This window comes from Arachis ipaensis, chromosome B6, assembly GCF_059453495.1.
Source record: "Arachis ipaensis isolate K30076 ecotype BB chromosome B6, ASM5945349v1, whole genome shotgun sequence".
Classification (NCBI taxonomy): Eukaryota; Viridiplantae; Streptophyta; class Magnoliopsida; order Fabales; family Fabaceae; genus Arachis; species Arachis ipaensis.
Window position 1 is genome coordinate 64,140,519 of NC_142441.1, and position 10,462 is coordinate 64,150,980.

Consider the following 10,462-nt stretch of genomic DNA (forward strand, 5'->3'; position numbering starts at 1 on the left):
GAATAAAAGAAAAAGAAAAACAAATAAATTAAATAAAAATTAAAAAAAGAAGAAAAAGAAAAAGAAAATAAGAAAGCAATAAAAAGGGGACAAAATGCCCCAAAGTAAGTGGTGATAGCAATGCATATGTATTGTATTCAAATTGGGATGCATGGACATGTGGCAAAAGATAGTCAATGGGTAGTTAGGATTTATATTTTAATTACTTGGATTGTCTTAGGTTAGGTGGGAAGTTTAGGTTAATCAAGGATTCAATTTTAGTCCACTTGACCAAATACAATCCTACCTTCATCCTAACCCCATTACAACCCTTGGAAAGACCCCTTGATACGTGTATTCATTCACTAAACATATGTTGAATGGTAGAAGAAGAGCAAGCCTTAGAAAGCAAGATTAGTAGAGAATTGAGAGAATCGGTCCTCAAACACTAGAGAGGATAGAGTACAAACACTTCCGGTGAGGGTTTGATGCTCGACTCCTTATTTCCGGCACTCACGAGCTTCCTTCTTGCAAGTCATTTACACTCTATGCTGATATTTGAATTGGTAGAGTTCATGAATTATCTTATCACTTTGGCCCTATGTGCTCCTTTATGTTCTTGGAAGTTGATTCACATTTGACCAAGTAGATAGATACATTTGCATTAGTTGCATCCATATAGGTAATTTTCATTCAATCAACTCCATTCTCCTATGTTCTTTGGTCTTTCAATTTTTAGCATGAGGACATGCTTGGTTTAAGTGTGGGGAGGTTTGATAAACCCCAATTTTAGGGTTTATCTTGTGTAGAATTTGAGGGGTTTTATCAATATTCTTTCACACTTATTCATATAAAATGCATAGTTTTGTGTCCCCTTCCTAATTTTGCTTCATGGTTGAAAACATGCTTCTTTGACCTTAAATATGGCATATTTTAATCTCCCTCTATTACCATTCGATGCTGTGATATGTTTGTTAAGTGATTTCAGAGTCTATAGGGGGCAAGAATGGTCTAGAAGAAAGAAAGAAAGCAGGCACAAGTGGAAGGAACATGAAAAATGGAGCTTTGGAGCATTGGCTGTGACGCGCATGCGTGGGAGCTTGGTTCTAGGATTTGCGCGCAAAAGTTGACGCATTCACGTGGTTGAGCAAAAATCTCATCGACGCGTACACGTGCCTGACACGTATGCATGGTTTGCAAAACTCAGCCGATGCGTACGCACGGCCGACTCGAACGCGTGACACTCGGCACGTGACTTCATTAGTGAAATCGTGGCTGGCGATTTTTGCAGAGCTCCAGGCCCATTCTGAGCAGAATTCTGGAGGGAAAAGACCCAAGGAACCAAGGAGGAAATTCACTCATTAGAGAATTTTTTGCTAGTTTTTGAGTTTATGTTTTCTAGAGAGAGAAACTCTCACTTCTCTCTAGGTTTTAGCCTTCTCAATTTCAATTTCACTTGGATCCTTTGGTTAGATCTGTTTCGAATTCAATTTTACATTGCTTTAATTTGTAGATCTCATTCTTCTACTCTCATTTAGTGTTCTTGTTACTTTAGTTATTTTGGATCTTGGATTTGGATCTTGTTTATGTTGATTTCTATTAATGCATTGAGGAACTCCATGTTCATTGTCGTTAATTACTTTATTGTTGTTAATTATTTGTAGTTGATAGCTTTAGTTTGAATTCTCTTCTCAATTCAACAATGTCTTTTGTTCTTGCTCACCAAGTGTTTGAGGAAATGATAATTGTAGTTATAGAGTAGATTTTCACTCTTGGCTTGGGGGTTGGGTAATAGGAGACACTTGAATTGTCAAGGTCTTTTGTTAATTGACAATTGGGAATTGCTAGTTTATTTGAATGCTACTAAAGCTAGTCCTTCCTTAGGATTTGACTAGGACTTGTGGACTCAAATTGATTATCTCCACTTGGCTTTCTTTCATAGTTAGAGGTTAACTAAGTGGAGCAATAGCCAATTACTGTCACAATTGATGGAGGCAATGATGATAGGAATTCTAATTCTCACCTCTAGCCAAGGATTTTATATTGAATGATTGTCATTCACCCTTGTTAGTTTAATTTCTTGGTTACCTTACTTCAATTCTTAATTTCTCATCACTTTAATTGATGTTGATTTACTTTTCTTGTACTCAACTTCAAAATACCAAGAGAACTCCTAACCAATGATGTGCATCTTAGGGCAACTCCTAGGGAGAACGACCCGGGATTCTACTCTCGGTTATTGATTTTGAATTGTGGTGACACATTTTCTAAATTTGGTGTGGGATAGCTTGTTGGGTTAGACTATACTCACGATGGAATTTATTGGTAAAATTCTAGACCGACAAAATATCTCACATCCCTCATGCTGAGGCGGTTGCACAGGCTCATGTGCATGCTCTCTAGTTTGTTCTATCCTCTTCTTAGTGATGGGCTTGTCTTTATCAATGAAGATGTCTCCTTCTATGACAATTCTAGCTGAATTGCATAGATGAAAAATGAGGTGAGGGAAAGCCATCCTTGCTTTGGTGGAAAGCTTTTCAGCTATCTTGTACAATTCTTGAGGTATCACCTCATGTACTTCCATCTCACTCCCAATCATGATGCAATGAATCATGATAGCTCTGTCAATGGTCACTTCTAACCGATTGCTAGTAAGGATGATAGAGCGCTGGTTGGATTCCAACCATCCTCTAGCTACTAGCTTGAGGTCAAGCCTTCTTAGTTGAGTGGGCTTGCCTTGGGAATCCCTTTTCCACTGTGCTCCTTCCACACAGATGTCTGAGAGCACTTGATCCAGTCTCTAATCAAAGTTAACTCTTCTAGTATAAGGATATGGATCTCCTTGCATCAAGGGCAAGTTGAACGCTAACCTCACACTTTCTGGGATAAAATCTAAGATTCTCCCTCGGACCGTGGTGTTCCAATTCTTGGAATTTGGGTTTGCACTAATGTCATGGTTTTTCGTGACCATGCATTAGCATAGAACTTTTACACCATTAAGATCCCAACCTCTTGGATGGGATTGGCTAGGACTTCCTAACCTCTTCTTCGGATCTCTCATCAGATTTCTGGATACTCATTCTTCTTGAGCCTGAAAGGGACCTCAGGGATTACCTTCTTCTCTGCCACTACTTCATAGAAGTGGTCTTGGTGGGATTTGGTGATGAATCTCTCCATCTCCCAAGATTCAGAGGTGGTGGCTACTATCTTTTCCTTCATCCTTCTAGAGGGTTCTCCAACCTTGGGTGCCATAAGTGGGAATGGAAAGCAAAAAATAACACTTTTCCAATACCAAACTTAAAATCTTTGCTCGTCCTCGAGCAAAAATAAATAAAAGAGAAGAATATAGTAGAAGAAAAAGAAAATAGAAGGAGAAGGAGGGAGGAAGAAATTTGGCCAAGGGGGCTATTAAGTGGATGAGAGGTGTGTGTATGAAAGGTTAGAATGAGGGGTAATTATAGGAGTGGTCTAGGGTAGGTTACGTCATGGGTGGGTTAAATGGGAGGAAATTTTGATTTTAAAGTGGGTGGGGATTGGTGGAAGTTATGATGGTGTTGGGGAAGTGATATGGATGTGATTGGGTTAGGGTTTATAGGAAAGAGTGTATAGGAAAGTGTGAAAGTAAGAAGGAAGAAGTGGGGTAGGTAAGGATGTTGTGGGACCCATTGGTCCTAAGAGGCTAGGAAATTCAGATTTCCTGCCTTCTGCATTAGGGTTTGAACGCCCAGGGTCTGCTCCCTGACTGGTGTTTGACGCCAGCTTTGCTGCCATTTGGGGTGTTGAACGCCCAGCCAGTGCTCCCTGGCTGGCGTTCAACGCCAGCAACACTCCATTCAAAGTGATCTGTTTTCACTACTGAATATTTCTGTCTCTGTTCTGACTGCTGCACATGATCATGAACCTAAAAAAATAACTTAAAGGAAAACAAAACTTAAGAAATTAAAAGAAATAGAAATAATTAATTAAGGATGGGTTGCCTCCTAACAAGCGCTTCTTTAACGTTATTAGCTTGACGGTTAGCTCCTTACGGAGATGGATATGGGCTCAAAATTTCGCCCCTTATAGTGAACTTTCTTCCTGTCTTCTCATGAATGAGCTCCACATGCTCTAGAGATAGGACATGACTCATTGTATGTGGTATGACTGGCTTCTTGGTGAAGACAACTCTCATTCCAGGTGAGAGGCCTTCAGTGGGGACTTTCTTATCCCTCCAGCCTTTAGGGACTTTCTTCTTAGTGCTTGTTAATGGCTGCCCAACACCAAACTTAAAATTGATGTTTGGGGGCTTAGTAAAGCTCTGCACTAAAAGAGATGGTTGAAACACTAGGTGTTGCACCATTGTCTCTTCCTTATCAGAGTGAGAATTGGGATTGGACATATTGAACAAGATGTAGTCCTCTCCTAGTTGGAAAACCACTTCTCCCTTTTGCCACATTAATCATGGCTTTTGTAGTGGCTAGGAAAGATCTTCCAAGGATGATAGATTCATCCCCATCATCTCCAATATCCAACACTATGAAGTTTGCAGGGATGTAGTGATCTTCAACCTTTACCAAGACATCCTCTATAAAGCCATATGGCCACTTCATTGTCTTGTCTGCCATCTCTAGTGAGATATTTGTAGCTTGTACCTTAAAGATTCCCAGCTTCTCCATTACAGAGAGTGGCATGAGGTTTATACATGACCCTAGGTCACAAAGAGCCTTCTCAAAGGTCATGGTGCTTATGGTGCAAGGAATCAGGAAATGTCCAGGATCTGAAAGCTTCTGAGGTAGCCTCTGCTGAACCAAAGCATTTAGCTCTTTGGTAAGCAGTGGAGGTTCTTCCTCCAAAGGCTTTGTATCAAATAGCTTGGCATTCAGCTTCATGAGAGCTCCTAGACCGAGCAACTTGCTCTTCCCTAGTGTCTTCATCCTCATCAGAGGATGAGTGTTCATCAGAACTCATGCATTGTAGAAGTGCATGCAAAGGAACCTCTATGGTCTCTATATGAGCCTTGGCTTCCTTTAATTCTTGGATAGGGATTTCTTGAGTAGGTATTGAGCACTAAGAGGATGTGCGTTTACTGGCGTACAACGCCAGCTCTGATGGCTCTGTAGGCATTGAATGCCCATGATACATACCCTTACTGGCATTAAACGGTAGCTCTCTTACCATTTTGGGCATTGAACGCCCAGCAGGGATGTCCTTGCTGGCGTTCAACACCAGCTTTTCTACCTGTGTGGGCGTTGAATGCCCAGTGAGGGCTTCCTCATTGGCGTTCAGTACCATGCTCTTAGCCATTTTGGGCATTGAACGCCCAGTGATATGCTCTTCAGTGGCGTTCAACGCCATCCCATTCTCTCCAGATTCGGCTTAAGCCTCAGTGGTAATGACCTTGCACACTTTTCTTGGGTTTACTTCAGTGTTACTAGGAAGAGTATCAGGAAGAGTCTCAGGGATCCTCTTCCTCAGTTGACCAATTTGCACCTCCAAATTTTTTATGGAGGACCTTGTTTCAGTTATAAAACTATGAGTGGTCTTAGAGTGGCTAGAGACCAGAGAGACTAAGTCAGAAAGGCTCTGCTTAGGGGTCTCCATATGTTCTTGAGAAGATGAGAATGGTGGTCTGTTGTTGAACCTATTCTGGTTCCTTCCACCTTGATTATTATTGAAGCCTTGCTGAGGCTTTTGTTGATCCTTCCATCAGAGGTTAGGATGATTCTTCTATGAGGGATTGTAGGTGTTTTCATAGGGTTCTCCCGTGTAATTCACCTCCTCTATGGTGGGTTGATCAGGATTATAAGTTTCTACTTTAGAAGAAGCTTCTTGAGTGCTACCAGCTGCAGCTTGCATTTCAGTCAAATACTGAGAGATAATATTGACCTGCTGGGTCAAGATCTTGTTCTGAGCCAATATGGCATTCAAGGTATCAACTTCAAGAACTCCTTTCTTCTGAGGAACCCCATTGTTCACAGGATTTCTCTAAGAGGTGTACATGAATTGGTTGTTTGCAACTATCTCAATGAGTTCTCTTGCTTTTGTTGGCGTTTTCTTCAAGTGGAGTGATCCACCTGCAAAGCTGTCCAATGATATTTTGGACATCTTAGAAAGACCATCATAGAAGATACCTATGATAGACCATTCTGAGAGCATGTTAGGAGAACACCTCCTGATAAATTACTTGTATCTTTCCCAAGCTTCATAGAGGGATTCACCTTCTCTTTGTCTAAAGGTTTGAACTTCCACTCTGATTTTGCTCATCTTTTGAGGAGGAAAGAATTTGGCCAAGAAAGCATTGACCAGCTTCTCCCAAGAGTCTACACTCTCTTTAGGTTGAGAATTCAACCATATCCTAGTTTTGTCTCTAACAGCAAAGGGAAAGAGCATAAGTTTGTAGACCTTAGGATTCACTCCATTCATCTTAACAGTGTCACAAATTTGTGAGAATTCAGCTAGGAACTGATGTGGATCTTCTAGTGGAAGTCCAAAGAACTTACAATTCTGTTGCAGAAGAGAGACTAACTGAGGCTTAAACTCAAAGTTGTTAGCTCCAATGGCAGGTACAGAGATACTTCTGCCATAAAAGTCAGAGGTAGTCATGGTGAAGTCACCAAGAACCTTTCTTGCCTTTCCTTCATGTTCGGCTGCCATGTGTTTTGCTTCTTGTTCGAAATTTTTTGAAAGGTTTCTTCTGGAGTGTTGTGCTTTAACTTGTTGTAAGCTCCTCCTTAAAGTCCTCTCAGGTTCAGGATCAAGATTAAAAAGAGGTTCTTTATCCCTGTTCCTGGTCATAAATAAGTAAAGAAAAAACTAAGGAAGAAGAAGAATGGGAGCTCTTTTTTCAAGAACAGAGAACTCCCTATGATATGTGAAGAAAGAAGAGAAAGATGAATGAAGATAGAAGAAAGAGAAAAAGAATTCGAATAAAGAGAGGAGAGATTTCGAAAATTAGAAGTAATTAATTAAAAAGATTTGGAAATTGAATGATGAATTTTCGAAAATAGAAGAGAGAGATAGAAGAGAATTTTCGAAAATAGGAGAGAGAAGAATTAGTTAAGAAGTTTTGAAAAAGAGGAGAGAGAAAATAAGTAACTAATTAAGAAAGATTTGAAAACAAGATAAGATAGAAGATTAGAAAAGATTTGATTTCAAAAATATTTGAAAAGGCCAACAAGATAAGATAAGAATTAAAAAGATTTGAAAAAAAGATTTAATTTTAAAATTTAAAAGAAGATAAGATAGAAAAGATAAGATAAGTTAGGTAAGAAAGATAAGATAAGGAAGTTAAGAAAAGATAAGTTTTAAATAAAAAAGATTTGAAATCAACATCAACAAGAAAGATAAGATAAGAAAGAATCAAACTTTAAAAGAAAGATTTGAAAAGAAGTTAAAAAAGATAAGATTTGAAATTTGATTTTTGAAAAAGATTTGATTTTGAAATTTGTAATTTGAAATTTTAAATTTTGAATTTTAAAATTTGAATTTGAAATAAGATAAGATAAAATGTTTGAATTTTGAATTTTAAATTTTTAAATTTTGAATTTGAAACAAGATAAAATGAAGATTTGAAAATGATATGATTATTGAAAAGATTTGAATTTTGAAATTTAAAATTAAGATAAGATAAGATAATGATTTTGAAATTAAAATTTGAAAAATATGTTGTAATTTTCAAAAATTGAGATAAAGATAAGAAAAGATATTTTATTTTTCTGATTTTTGAATTTAATGAGGAAATAGAAAAACAATAAAAAGACACTGAACTTAAAATTATTTGATCTAAGAACCTAAATTTTCGAAAATTGCAAAGAAAAACACAAAGAGATACCAAACTTAAAAATTTTAAGATAAAAAAGAACACTTTGAAGATCAAGAAGAACACCAAGAACAAAACTCAAAGAATTCAAAGAAAACAAGAACATACAAAAGACACCAAACTTAAAAATTTTAAGATCAAAACAAAAAGAAAAATAAGAACACTTTGAAGATCAAGAAGAATACCAAGAACAAAACTCAAAGAACACAAGAACATGCAAAAGACACCAAACTTAAAATTTTTTGAAAACCACACACCCAATTTTCGAAAATTTTGAAGAAAAGAGACACAAGAAGACACCAAACTTAAAGATTGTCACAAGAATCAACCAAGAACACAAACAAAAGACTCAAACCAAAAACAAAGATTAAACAAAGAAAAGAAAAGGTTTTTGAAAAATTTTTTAAATTTTTTTCGAAAAAAGGAAGGAGAAAATAAAAGAAGCTAAAAAAATTAAAGGCAATACCTAATCTAAATAACAAGATAATCCATCAGTTATCTAAACTCAAACAATCCCCGGCAACGGCACCAAAAACTTGGCGCACGAATCCCCACACTTCGTACAATTGTATCAGCAAGTGCACTAGGTCGTCCAAGTAATACCTGAGCGAGTCAGGTTTGATCCCACGAGGATTGTGGTTTGAAGCAAGATATGGTTATATTGTAGATCTTAGTCAAGTGAGTAGGAAATGTTGGTATGCTGTTTAATTCCATAAAAGGATACTGAGATCTGAACTAGGTTGACCTGTTTATAATGATAACAAGATGTTTAAGGCTTGGAGATGCTTTGTCCTTCTAAATTAACTCTGGTCTTACTATCTTCTTCAATTGTGAATAATTTCTTCTATGGTAGGTTGTATGTGATTATCGCCGGTTGAGAGGTCGCCAATGCTCCACCAGATTTGAACCCCATGGTTAGTGTGGATCCATTCTGATTGAGGGTAAAGCTCCTGCAGTCCATTCTCCTTAATGATCCTACTCAAAACGCCACAAACAAGGCGAACCTTTCAGATCAGAGAATGCTGCGTCTTTGGGTTCTAGCCTCTACCACAAAGACCCTAATCTTCCCATTCCTCGGCTAAACTAGTGTTTCCAGAAGTCCCCAACAAAGTCGTGGATTAGCCGTCTAAGAGATGTATAATCAAGCTAGTGGTTCAATGTTTTCCAGTTACGTATTCACACGAACCTAAGAAGAACACGGGTGGTTGTCAGGCACGGGGTCTTACAATGAAGAACGAAGATGATTGTCACGGGTCATCCCATTCATCAAGTTGAAGAACGAAGATTGAATCAAACACGGATTGAAGAGAAACAGTAATACTTTTATTAATCCATAAAACTCAACAGGGCTCCTCCCCTCAACCTAGGAGGTTTAGAAACTCATACTGATAGAAAATACAATGTGAAAAACAAAATATGGCCGATCTCCCCTGATGAGAGGTGTAAAAGTTCTTTAAATACTACGCTAATGACTAAGGATTACATAACAAAGGGTAAAACAGTCTTTTAGTGCTAAAATCCACTTCTGGAGCCCACTTGGTGAGTGTTTGGGCTGACCTTTGATGAGTTCCACGTGCTAGGAGGCCTTTAGAGTGTTGAACGCTGGCTAGGGGGTCCTCTTTGGGCGTTTGGATGCTGGTCTCCTCCTTGTGGGCGCTGGACGCTTGGACTGGGGCAGGAGATTGGCGTTGAATGCCAGTTTTAGGCCTTCAATTCTAAACCAAAGTATGAACTATTATACATTGCTGGAAAGCTCTAGATGTTAGTTTAAAGTATGAACTATTTAAACTTCTGTAGCTCCAGAAAAGCTCTTTCGAATGCAAGGGGCTCAGATCTGGACAGCATCTGCAGTGCTTTCTCTGTCTCTGAATCAGACTTTTGCTCCAGCTCCTCAATTTTAGCCAAAAATACCTGAAATTGCATAAAAATTCAAAAACTCAAAGTAGAATCCAAAAATGTGAATTTTACACTAAAACCTATGAAAACTTAATAAAAATTAAATAAAACATGCTAAAAATTATATGAAAATGATGCTCATCACAGAGGAATGGAGATGAAATTTCAAAATATTACCTATAAAATTGAACTAATGAGCTCGGCAAGAGCTTCGCGTGGCCGCTGACGGCATGCGAATCGGAGCACCATAGCTCGAGTGATGGCCACCGGAAGTGGAGGATGAATAGTGTTTTCTCTCTTCTCCTCTCTTCTCACTTAAGCCGGTGTGTGTTGTGTTTTAGTGAAGAATGAGGCTGAATGAGTTCATTTAATGAACTTATATATGTTGGGCTTGGGCCCAACTTGGGTCCGGTCCAACCCGTTAGCGTCTTTGGCCTGTTTAGTCCAATTTTGTGCCAAACCTTTAAAATTAGTGACCGGTTTTCAATTCTAAATGTTTTCCTAAGGTTTTCTTCTGTTTTTATTATTCTTGCACAGTACCGGACAAACTTAAGCCGGTACGGTCGGTTAATTTACCCGTTCGCATTTTTACGCGGTTTTTCGCAGAAAATTACATTTTCTAACTCAAAAAAATCTACTGAGTCCATATATCATATTTAAATTTCATAATTAATATTCTAAATTTTTGAATCCTATTTTGGGCAATTTAATTATTTAATTTAATTAGGCGGTTAATTAGTCGTAGTTCTTACATTCTTTCCACCAAATAAGAAATTTTGTCTCCAAAAT

The 10,462-nt window shown here is 38.1% G+C and overlaps 1 non-coding gene across 1 annotated transcript; it reads left to right on the forward strand.

Moving 5' to 3' along the window:
* Positions 1–6,107: 6,107 nt before the first annotated feature.
* LOC148556223 (small nucleolar RNA R71) lies at positions 6,108–6,216 on the forward strand. The gene has a single exon (XR_015887784.1). It is a non-coding gene; the product is annotated as a small nucleolar RNA R71 (small nucleolar RNA).
* The last annotated feature ends 4,246 nt before the right edge of the window (positions 6,217–10,462 follow it).